The 12,367-nt window shown below is 45.2% G+C and overlaps 1 protein-coding gene across 2 annotated transcripts in view; it reads right to left on the bottom strand.

Moving 5' to 3' along the window:
* LOC310888764 (CUGBP Elav-like family member 4) overlaps positions 1-12,367 on the bottom strand; it is an 815,597-nt gene that overhangs the window by 791,959 nt on the left and 11,271 nt on the right. The window lies entirely within an intron of this gene.

Below are 12,367 nucleotides of genomic sequence, written 5' to 3'. Positions count from 1 at the left end.
TTTGTCTGAAGCACATTTCCCCCCCCAATGGAGACTATCCTTGATATTCACGCATTTTTCCTAAAGCACATGTGCCCAAACTCATGGCATTGTCCTCCTGTTCATTGGGTTTCAATAACCCCAAGGGCTGGATCCTGCCTGAGGATTCACTGCAGGGAGGCAGACTGTACTGTCTGGGGAGCGAGGATGAGCGGGGAACCACAGAGACATCCAGTGCTTCCTGGCTGTAATGGTTCATAGCATTCTAAAAAAGCAGGAGGGTTTGGAGGGGATGTTACGGCCTTCCTTTAAAACAACCGTTCACTATAAAGCAATTAATTCATTTCCTGAATTAAAAGGAGCTTTCGGATGCTTCGTGGTGTTGCAGTACACCTAACACTTGCTTAGCCAGGATGAAATGGGGAGAACGATGCCAGGAGGAGGCCATTATCCTTCTCATATCCAGGAAAATGGGAGCGTTTCCACCTGGCGTTTAATTCATGTGTGTTGCTGATGGGTTTAAAGCTCTTCTAGTTTTCTCATGTGTGTGGAGAAAAACCAGCAACAACCAACGATGGAACTCCCCAAATAAATTACGGGACTTTCTTCCCTCTGCTCAGTTGCCTTGTCTGTCTCATCCTTCTCTCTCACTCCTTCCTTTTTCCCTTATAAAAATAATCAGTGCAAAATAAATGAGTGAAAAGCCAACATCTTACCAAAGCATCTTTGTGGAAAGGTTTAATTTCCTGCCCTGCTGTGTTTTTGTGTGTGTGTATTTTTCTTTTTCCCAAAGGAAGAGAGGAAATAAAGAAAAAAGCAATGAGAGAAAAAATAAAGAGAACTGAGAACTTGACAACCAATAAAGAGAAGCTGGTTTGAGGAAAAGAGCAGCGTGATTGTGCCCATATTTCCATGAGTACATTTTCCTTGAGCTAGAAGGATCAGCCACCTCTATACAGATCTTGACAGGGGTGGGAAATATCAAGCAGGTGATGCCTATCAGAGAACTGAAGTTTAGCATCCTTACACCCTCCCTTCCAACTCAGAGCATCTTCGTGCGAAGCACCAGCAGCCAGGCAAAACAAACTATGGGAGCGGGCAAGCAATTTGTAATTCATGACAATTTATGGCAAAGGGGTCTCTTCTGGGGTCTGCCCAGTGTGGAGGCAAGTGGGGCTGGGTGGCATCCCCAACGGTGCGGCGTGGAGCTGTGTGCCCTCCCTGGAGGGAAAGCCAGGATGCTCGCTCACAGGATCCGAGCGCCAAGTGAGTGCATGCGGCAGAACAGATAGGAAGGAGCCACAACGTGGCAGCATTGTATCTGGCGTGTGGAAGAGACAGCGAGAGTCAAGCCAGGCTGACCTTAGTCCTGCCTATATCAGATCCGAGCTGATTTATTAGGAGAGGGTCAGGGATGGAGGAGACATCCAAGGAGCAAAGTTTGTTCGCAGGTACTGGTGCCTCAGTAACTATCCTTCACTGGAAGCAAAGAAAAAGAAGGGTAAAAAAACCAACAACAAAACTAGGGTGGCTTGATTATTATTCACCAAAACAGGCTGGGTTCCCTTGAGCAAGAATCTGGCAAAGCTCTGCCTGTTAGGAAATATCTGTTAACGCGGGGTGTGTGTGAGTCCAGCAAGGTCCGACCCCTGATACTTCCTGCGAATGTCAATCTGTTAACTTTCTGGAAAACCTCAGAGTTCTTCATGGGGAAGGATTGTTTATCCCATTTTGTAGAGCAAAGACAAGAACTACAATGACTTGTTAAATATCTGATTTTTTGAAATTAATCCCTAATTTACGGTGTCCAGCTTGAAATACTAATTGTAGTGGGGACCCCTACCCCCAAATTATTTACATACAAACTAAGTAGGCAGTAAAAAAAGTGACAGCCAGCTTTAATTTTTCTCTGGAAATGACTTGCTCAGCATCTGCGGAGTAAACCAGCAGCTGAGCTAGGATAAAAGAAAAAAAGGCAGATGTCCTAACTCTCAGCTCTCGACAACCTGACAACCCCATGACCCATGATAGAGCACTGAACATCTGTGTAGGGCTGGGAATCACAGGCCATCCTTGTGGCAAGACCCAAGCGAGGTGGGCAGCTTGTCTGGGCAAACCCCAGCAGCACACCTGAGTTCTGTGCCTCTCCACCCCATCAAAAGAGAACGACTGTAATCAGGGAAAAAAAAAAAAAAAGGAAAACATTTGGGTTGTGTAATGTGAGCACGAAGCTGACATAAAAATAAAGTCTTCAGCATCTGGGCTTGGTGAGGGAGGGGAAGCGGGAGGAATTGGAGGGGGGGGCAAGGAAATAACCATTTGCTGCCACCAGAAGTATTGTTTAAAGCTTTACTTAAAAATGCTGACAGCTTCTGCACAGCTAGCTGTACCCACGGCAGAAGGAGCCTGCTGGCACATTGATTAAGTATTAAGAAGAGCACATATCTGGGCATGATACAAAGAAATGAGAGCTCCTCGCAGCTGAATTAAGGCAATGCGCACAAAATGACTGTTACCTGGCAAAGGCTCATTTTGATGCCGGTGTCTTTTGTTTTGATTTCAGATCAAAGGGAGGCTAGGTGGCTTAGGGCTGGTGCTCCGAGCTGCATGGCTAACTTACCTGTGCTATTCAAGCAGGCATTGCATTGTCTACTCGGAAGCAGGGAAAGATCTGAAATAGATGAGGGAGGGGCGAGGAGACAAGGCAACAACACCTCCGTGCTGGGGAGCCCTGCAGAAGTGCATTTCAGTACCTGCCCTTCTGCTTTACACAAGTCCGGACGCAAAGTCCTCCTGTTGCTCTCAGGCTGGGAAGTCTCACTCCAGACCCAAGCCTGGGGCTGGCTCTGCTCTTAGCAAGCTCTGGTTCCTGCCCCGGGATCCCCTCTGTGTGTGCAGCCCCAAGCTGGTGTAACACTGCCTTGGTATGGAAAACATCATCCCGCACACTCCAGCCAGCGAGAGCAGCTGCACCGATGTAACAGTGCCTGATGGCAGCACGCTTTTACCTTCCTTCTACTATTTGCATGTGTGTGCATATTTATACGTCAGTATAACCACTTTTGTACAGGTATTACAACGCCCCCAGCAGAGTTTTGTCGCCTTGGTCACGCTGGTGCAGATGAAGCAGTGCAGCTTTTCTCCTTCGACAGACTGAAGTGCCATGCTGCAAAGCCTTAAGCTCTGCCAGTTCCCGCTGACTTTGAGGGAACCTCAAAGCACCTTTTGAGAGGGTCTCAGTGTCTCTCCCTGCTCCCTGAAGGAGGATTGGGTCCCAGGTTAATGAAAACTAGGGCAGCCTTACACTATCAGCTGCCTGAGAGGGTGCCCGGCATTTCGAGAATGAGAGACAGGAAAAAATTGAGTTACCAAGGCAATGAGCAACCTCAGCATAGTGATGGAAGACATAAAAATACAGCCAGGAGCCAGACACCAGTGCTCTGAGCCAAACTCACGACATGCCCTGAATAACCTTCCTGCCTCAGTTTCCCTCTGACTTCAAGGTGGAAGAAGATGCTGGCTCTCTGCAGCTCAGCACGATATGGATGTTACAGTCGAGGTTTCTGACCTGCTCTCTCTGACATGCAGATACCTTGTTTGTGTTGCGTTGGAGTCAAATAGATTGGCTTTGCTGCTGCCCCTGCTGGAGCCTGCACCGAAACAGGTGGTGTGGCATCTGACCCCATCCCAGTCCGTGCACACTGCACAGGAAGAGAGAGAACTCCAACTTCTTCCCTCTTTTCTTCCTCCTACTAGAGTGGGCCAAATCCTTATCTCATTTATATCGCAGTAATCCTGGAAGAAATTCACGGACGTCCCTTCCTCTAGGCCTACATGGGTATAATTGAGAGCAGAATCCATCCCCACGTCCTCATAGATGGCTCCTGAGCTGGAAAAAATACTAAGGGCTCCTTTATCTTGACGGCACAAGATGGCTCAATAAATGTAAAGCACGTGTTACATAACAGTAGAATAATCTATGGTATTGAGGGCTCACAGATCCTGAAAGTCTTTTCTGCTTTGCAAGGGGGGGAATTAAATAGGGAGAAAAATATATATTGAATAAAGTGCTTGTTACAGATTATTTTTTTTAAATACTGAACTGTGAAACCTAAAGTAGGGCAATACCCTCCCTTTCAACAATACTTTGACTTCCTACAGTCAGCAGATGCAATATGCATAGGATTCATAAAGATCCCATTAAAATTCTTTAAACCGTGTTTCCAGATATTTAGTAAATTTTGAAGAAAAGAAATCTATTGCCTCTTCTGCTCCGTACGATGGTGTCTTTGAATGTAATTAACCCTTTGTTCATGGGTCTTTCTGCCCAACTAATCTCCCACCCCGTGCCTTCCGATGCATTTTTAATACCACAGGTAATACCACCACCTAAAATCCTCCAGCGGTCACCATGCAATAGAGCTCTTTGCACAGGCAAGGTACAGTAAATCTCCATAAACAGTGCTTGGATGAACAGGAAATTCAGATAAGAGATGTGTTCTTTTTCATGCCTTCCAGTTACAAACGGGGGATGCTCTTCATCCTTCAAGGTAGATTTTTAGCCAGGAACGACGCTGGTTTCCTACCTGCCCAGGGGATTCAGCCACTGGACTGGGGGAGATGAGCCAGAAGGGCAGTGATGAGGGGTGAGAGGGCTTTGATAAACAGCAATGAAAAGAAGCTTAGCGATGCACATGCAAATAAACCTCCAAAATTAAAATGCAAAACAGTAATGGATACAGGGAAGTGGAGAGATGGTACACATCAGCTTTAGCTGTCTGGAGTGTAAAACTTTTCTCACTTTCTTACAGGGTTCTCAGAGGCTCAGGACCCCATCCGGCTGTGTCCTGAGTGCTGTAAACTGTGACAGATTTCAGATCAGACCTCCTGTTTACGGAGGTACTAAGCAGAGACAGGGATGATATCATGCAAAACATAAGAAACAAAAAATACTCCCGTTTCCCTCTTCCTTTTTCTCATCTGATAAATGAGCTGTTTGTCAAAACAGGCAGTGGAGCTGGAGGGACCAGGGGAAAGAGTTTGGTATATAAAAAAAAAAAGTGAAGATGAGATCTGAAAATATTCTGTTTCTCTTTGCTGAGAGCAAATCCTATTCCCAGACTAACTCTAATCAGAATGTCTCCCTAAAAAAAAACAGGAAGGAAATATTTAAAATTATTGGAAGGGTCTTATCCTCATTCACGCTGCAAGGTGTTCAAGGTATGTGGTGTTTCTTTCATGATTTCCATGTTCTGCCCCAGCTCTGAAGGAGTGTTATTTCTGAGTCACAGAATTATGCTTTTCACTTGGCTCCTGTAACACCCCTATGCTTAATTATTTCATCTGAACTACAGATTTCCATGGATTCAGCAAAGCATTTAAGCATCTGCTCAACTTTAGGAACCTATTGCTTTCTGGGAGGCTTTCCACAATATGAATTAAGCACACGCTTTGCAGGACGGATGGCTCTATACCATAACTACATTTCATCTGGACGAGATTCAGGCCCTTCCCAAGGGGCTGGCTGATGTGTAGTGCATCGCTCTAAAATTTGCCCATGAGCTTGTGTGTCTTTTTATTGAAGACTTTGTCTTATCTGATTGAACTCTGGCACAGGGTTCATGATCAGTCTCGGGCACCTCAGAAAGGACAAATCCTGGCACTGTGGGCTTGGACACGAGGGTTACGGTTTGTGTATCAGATGTGGATCTGACCCTAAGCCACCAGGAAGCCAGTCTCATATCTGCCTGCCTGACAAAGAGGCACTGTCATTGCCTTGCCTTGCCAAATCGGGGTATTTTAAACAGAAAGCAGAAAGATTCTGTTTAAAATGCACAAGACATCTGTGTACAGAGGATGAGAATTTCAAAGTATGGCACAAGTCTTACTTTATGAGGAAGTATTATTGTTCTTCCAGAGCTGGAAAAGGAGAAAAAACATAGAGGAGCTCAACTCTGCAAAATTTGCAGATCAAAGTGACAGGCTGAGTGCTACACAGCAAGCTGTGGAAAAATATCAACAGTCAAAAGCCAAAAATCTGGTCTCTGAGCTTGCCATTCAAAGACATACGATGCACTATCCTCCTACCCAAGAAAGAGGAGTGAGTACACATGAAAAAATTAGAGGTTAAACATGCATCCGGGGGATGTGTTAACTACTCCACACGCCACTGGCACTGGGCACGGTGCCTGTAACACCACAAAAATATGTGTCCAAGTTAACAGAAAAGTTCAGTTGCTGTGAGAAGATGTGGACGGATTCATCCGCTTTGTTTCCATGATTTAAGCGTTAGGCACTGGGAAATTAATCTGTGCAATGTTCAAGACAATGTGCACAAAGCCGGGTCCAATGTTGCTAAAACAAGCTGGCTGAAATGAAAAAGTGCAGCTGTGACTCCCCGCCTGATACCAACATACACAAGCAAACACACGTGCATGCACAAAAAGGCCCCGATTATTATTCTTATTATTTATGAACGTGGATGAAAAGCCAAAGGGGGCACGGTAATGCACCCAGATGCTGATTAGCTGGAGATTATATTGATGATGTAATAAAAATTCACTTTGTCTCTTAAGCTGCACCAGGACAATCAGAGAGAGATTAGATAAAAATCAGAGAGAATGAATAATAGAAGGGAGAGGTAACATCGTAAACCATAACTCCCTGCAAAATGTTCTACCTCTGAGTGCCCCCGGTCAGAATAAATAAGGGCTGGAGGGTGTAAATACAGCCCGAGCGCACATAGGAAGGAGGCAGATATGGCTTTGTACGTGTATTATTTATCAGTGAGCAGCCAAATATGCGCATCTAGGTACCTGCACGGGGTTGCAAATGCACACACACACACCTGTCTAGCTCTGATAAACAGAGAGATGATGAAAGGGAGCTGGGGAAAGAAAGTGTGGTATTTGGAGAGGGACAGACAGACAGGGAAAGCGTACGGGATGGATGACTGGGATCATACAGGGACCATTAAGAGAAATGTGAACTTGCGGGGAAAACAGCACCACCTGTCACCTATGTGACAGGGTGAGGGGTGCACATGTAGCCCCCCGTGCCCATGTATTTCCCTACACACCCACCAGCATGTGTCCCTGCCTGACACAGGGCCCCCAGCCACTCCGAAACCCGGTCGGAGGGAGAAAGGAGAAAACTTTCTCCTCTTTGAGCACTTGCTTGCAAAGGAGCAGACCTGCTGCACGTCCAATGTTGGTTTACGTTTACTGACCATGTTTAATATTTGATTAAACTTTTGGCATAGCTGACTATCCTGATCAGAATAGATGATCCGATGCTTTCCCTGATAGTAAAGCCAAGCATAAGTAATAGCCATCTTCTGACTACTGCTGCCTTGCTCATAGCAGTAGGATTTTGCCGCGTCTGAAAACCTGCTACCTGCTTCTGGATTCTTTTCAGCTGCTCGGGATTTTCAGCTGTGCTTTAAAAAATCAAACAAAACCAAAACCACTACCAAAATACTTCCCCAGCCATGCAGGGGACTGCAATTTATTAGCAGCTGAAGGAAAAATCCTTTCCTTCCCAAGACTTTCCTGGCTTAAATATTTTACCTGCACTCCTTGCTGTACTTTTTGCCTGTGGTTTGCATTATTACTCGCTAAATACATTAGAAAATGCTCATCAGATTGCTCGGCAGCTTGGGGGTGTTTGTGTGGTTGCCCACACACGTGCTCGCACACACACACACAGCAATTTTAAAAATAAATCACAGTAGCAGGGGTGAGGAGAGGGCATGCGGCGCTTCGCAAGGAAGCAGAACAGTGAAAAAGGAAGGACATCTCCAGGATCAGAAAACAGTGGCTGTCGGAGTTTCTCCGTGCCTCCGAGCACCCATGAGATGGCCACCGTCACTGGGCACAGAGGGGATGAGGGGGACACCAGCCTGGGCTGCTCTTACCCTGGCCTAATAGGTGAGGAAATGTCTAACCCCTCCACACCACCACAGAACAGGCCTAAATAATCAGCGTACATGCTTTACACCTCAAATGAGACAAGGCTTGCCAGGAGAGGTAATATCTTTTATTGGACCAACTGATATAGTTGGAATAAAATAGACGAGCTTTCAAGCACACAAGGAAGTCTGTTTTTTTTTCCAGCTATATCAGCTGGAGTAATAAAAGATATTACCTCCCCTTACAAATGTTGTCTCATTTATAACAGACCATCACTGCTAAAGCTACAGCATGACTTTAAATACACAAAAAGCTCTTTGCAAAGCTGGATATCATAAATTCTTCTTTACACATAGCAAACTGAGGAAGAGCAAGGTGTAGGAACAGGATCTTGCAGGACAAGGAAGATGGTCCGGACTAGAAATAGGGTCCTAATCCCCTCCTATCCACCTCTGAATGAAGCAGACTGGTGCAGCGCTACACCAAAGCCTTATTTTGCCTTCTTGCTTTAGTGCCGGGCTGCTAGAGAAGGGTCCTGGAGCTGATGAGTAGCTATGTTTCAAAACAGCAGGGAAAAATATTTCTGCAGGAAGCTGAACTGTAGTCCCAGAAGGGGCTGCCAAGAATAGTTAAGAATAAGCTCGTGATTTTAAGAATTCAAACGAAAATGTATGCCGGATTTTTGTTCAGGTGTGAGAAATCTGCTGCTGATTTAATGAAACAAGAAAACTTTTTTTAAAAAAAAGTGCAATTGCTTTGGTGAAATTATAGAACTACTGCACTTTTTTTTTGTTTGTTTGTTTTTTGAAAGATGTCATTAAGCTTTGAACCTTAAAAGAAAGAAACCTTTTCTCTCTGCTTTTTCAATTGTTTACATACAGAGATATATATTAGTTTATCTGCACATGCATGTATACTTTATGAATCTTTCGGCTACTACTCATGGCTTTTTTAATGTTGGTAGGGTCAGTGTAGCTGCCTTTTCCCCAGCCCTGTTTGAGGAAAAGCTTGGAGAGGAGAGGAGAGGAGAGGAGAGAGGAGAGGAGAGGAGATGTAGTTTGTGCAGAGCTGAACGAAGGGAACAGGAGTGTAACCAAAGTGGTCGAGAGGCAGGCAAACAGTCCTGCGCTGGCAGAGGCTGGCTGTGGGAAATGAACAGCTCGTGAGAGCAGGTAGGCTGAGAAGGACGTTAGGGGAAGCAGGCACATGGAGAGTCGTGCCTGGGGAAGGGACCTGACCCTGGGGACGATGCTGGGTCCGTGGTCCATACACCCATGCCTGGACATGCAACCTTTGCCCAGGGAGGAAACTGGGCAAGGGAGGAGGGAGGATGAGGAGCAGGTCCTGTGTCCAAACCCAGCCAGCTAGAGTCCAGGCACAGCAAACGTGGGGCCCGGGGATGGAGAAGAGCACCTGGGGAGCGAGTGGCTCTCCCGGCATTCCCACCGATGGCTTCTGCCTGCCTGGGAGCACAGAGCAGGATCACTGGGCTGGCTGGCGGCTCGGCTATTTGTGAGTTACGAAGCTGCTGCCAGGAGTCCTGTCCCTGGATCGATGTAAGGGAGAGGACAGGGGAATGACACACCTATTATGCAACTCCTTTTATGAATAAACTTGTAAAATCTAATTCTACCAGCAACTCTCTGGCCTTTTTCAATGAGCAGGTCAGTAACAAATGATCATTTAACAGCACAAAGCAGCCATTATATGGGAGAACAGATTGAGGCTAATACAACACACGTTCCCCTCCAAACAAGAACCCAACATCCCTTCTTCAATTTTATTTTTTTTTCTTCCCCATCTGCAAACACTGTCAGTAAAGCTGAATAAATATATAAATAATTCAACAAACAAATACTTTCCCTGCTTCCCCCAGGCCTTTGATACTGAGACTTTGTTGGATTTTAGGCAAACAGCATCACACTCACCCTGCACACACGCTTCCTCTCCACCTTTGACAGAATATCATTGACTTCAGTGCACTGTGATAATTTCAAATAGACTTGGGGGTAGATAATCGACTGTACACACATACATACACACATGCGCACTCCAGCTCTTCCATTTATTTCATAAAGAAACATAAGCACAGATGGGATGGAAACACAAAATACCACATACGTTGCTATTGATGAACTAGCTAAAACTACAACTGAAATTAAAAAAGAAAAAAAGAAGTCTGATTTATTTGCTTGTCAGTGGCCAGATCATTGCTGTGGGAGATAATCTGAAACCCCCTTTTAAATGAAAAAGTTTCTAAATGAATTTTGTTGTGGCTGGGTATTCGAGGTCACTGGAATCTTGTTTATCCCCCACAATAAGTTGCCCCTTGAGTAGCAGCAGTGAAAACCACCTTCTGAACTAACTTCCTCTGCCAAAACCAGGGACGCTCACATCCCCTGCTTAAGGATTTATGTGGTGTCTGTCTGTTGTTCGAGAGGCTGGGTCACAGTCTATTGACTTTGCAGGGTGTTGGGTTGGTCCTCGGCAAATGGACGACAACTGACAATTCCTTCTGCCCATACCGAGGGCAAGAGTACACTTGTCTGGAGGGAATTTGCTTTTTTTACTGACCCAAGGAAGGCAGATCCCTTCGGCTTGATCCAAACTGTATTGTGAACAATAGGTTTGGATCAGGCCCTTAGAGAAGAAAGGTGGGATGCAGCCCTTCATCAGATCCTTGAGCCTTGCAGCTCCCTCAGTTGCCATAACAATGAAGAGTATTGTGTTGGGTCTGGCTGGGATGGAGTTAACTTTCCCTGCAGCAGCCCACACAATGCTGTGCTCTGCACTCGTAGCTGGAACAGCACTGGTATCACTCCAGTGTTGTGTCTATTGCTGCATAGTGCTGGCACAGCATCAGGACCCCCTCCAAGCCCCCAAGAGCCAGCAGGCTGGGGGTGGGCAAGTGATGGGAAGGGGACATCGCCAGGGCAGCTGACCTAAACCAACCAAAGGGATATTCCATACCACATGATGTCACACTCAGCAATAAAAAGGGGGGGCTCTCGTGGGGGAGGGGGCTGTCCTCCTGAACAACCGCTGCGCATTTTGAGGCCCTGCTTCTCAGGACGTGGCCGAATGTCGCTCGTTGATGGGAAGTAGAGAATAACTTTTTTTTCCTTTCTCTCTGTACTTCCGCATGGCCTTGTTGTTTTTTTTTTTGTTTCTTTTTCTCCCCATTCCCTTTCCCTTTAATTAAATCATTCTCATCTCAAAACTCGAGCTCTTTGTGTTGTATTTTCTCCCCCTTCCTCTTTGAGGAGGGGGGGGAGTGAGAGAGCGGCCGTGGTGGAGCTCGGCTGCCCACTCGAGTAAAACCACCACAAGTATATATGTGATTCACTAAAAGAAAAAAAAATCAAGATCCTGAATCAGTGAATGATGATATTCCAGTAGACAGAGAAATTACAAAGGCTGAATCCTACTCACACAAAGAAAACTGGCAAAATTGCCATTGACCCTTTCTTGGCAAAGCAGGGATAAATATGTATTTTCAAGTAAAATGAGCAAAGCTAATTTCCACCTCCCCACCACATGTTTTTTTGCAAGCATGTTTTCCTGCTCTATGCTGAAAGAAGCTCTAATACAACACACTTGTCATCAGAGACACACCTAAACCTTTCCTGACAGAAAATAAATGTAAAATTTCTGCCATTAACTCCTCCCTCCTGAGAAAATCCAACCGGCCTAATATTGCAGATGAGGAAATGACAGATGAATAGCTTGCTGGAGCCAATGGGAATCTTCCCATTGACTCAACAGGTTTCGGATCAGGCCTGAAGGTACCAAGCTTAAATGACTATCAGAGAGTAATTATCCCAGCCCTGATTAGAACCGAGTCGGCCTGGTTCGTGTCTGCCCACTGTCACCCACCATATACTGCTCTTCCGTTGAAACTGCAGACCCAGGCACCAATTTCAAGGGGGCAGCTCTGAGATGTGGTAGCCACTAATAAAAATACAGAAGGAGCAGTAACGCTTGCTTCTCTCGCTTGTTTGTTTAATTTGGTGTTAATTTCTACTGTGCTGAGAGCAAAAACCTAGCACCACTATGTCACCCTTATCTCCTGCAATACCTCCTACAGTTTCTATGGGTTGACTTGCCTTTTTTTTTTTTCTTCCCTTCTTTGTCAATGACTAAATTTGTAGTTAAATCATTTGTAAGATACTCTTTTCTTTGTTACCAAAATCAGCTGGGTCCAGACTCTTGCAAATAAACATGCAGCAAGGGTATGCTTTTAAAGACTTTGCCAGAGGATTTTTGTTGGTTGCTTTGCCCATTCCTTACTTCCACTCCTACTTTTCTCTTTTATTGCCAATATCTTGAATGAGATTTCTTTTTCTTAAAAGAAAAATAAAAAATCTATAGTCAAAAAGAAAGGAAAGGAAAAAGGAAAACAAAGTAAAAAAATGACCAGTCTCCCTCAGAACACACAAAACAGAATAAAACCCTCAGAAAAACATAACTGAATAACA

This window comes from Anser anser, assembly GCF_964211835.1.
Source record: "Anser anser genome assembly, chromosome: W".
Lineage (NCBI taxonomy): Eukaryota > Metazoa > Chordata > Aves > Anseriformes > Anatidae > Anser > Anser anser.
The sequence above is the reverse complement of the archived record's forward strand: the minus strand, read 5'-3'. Positions and strand labels throughout refer to the sequence as shown.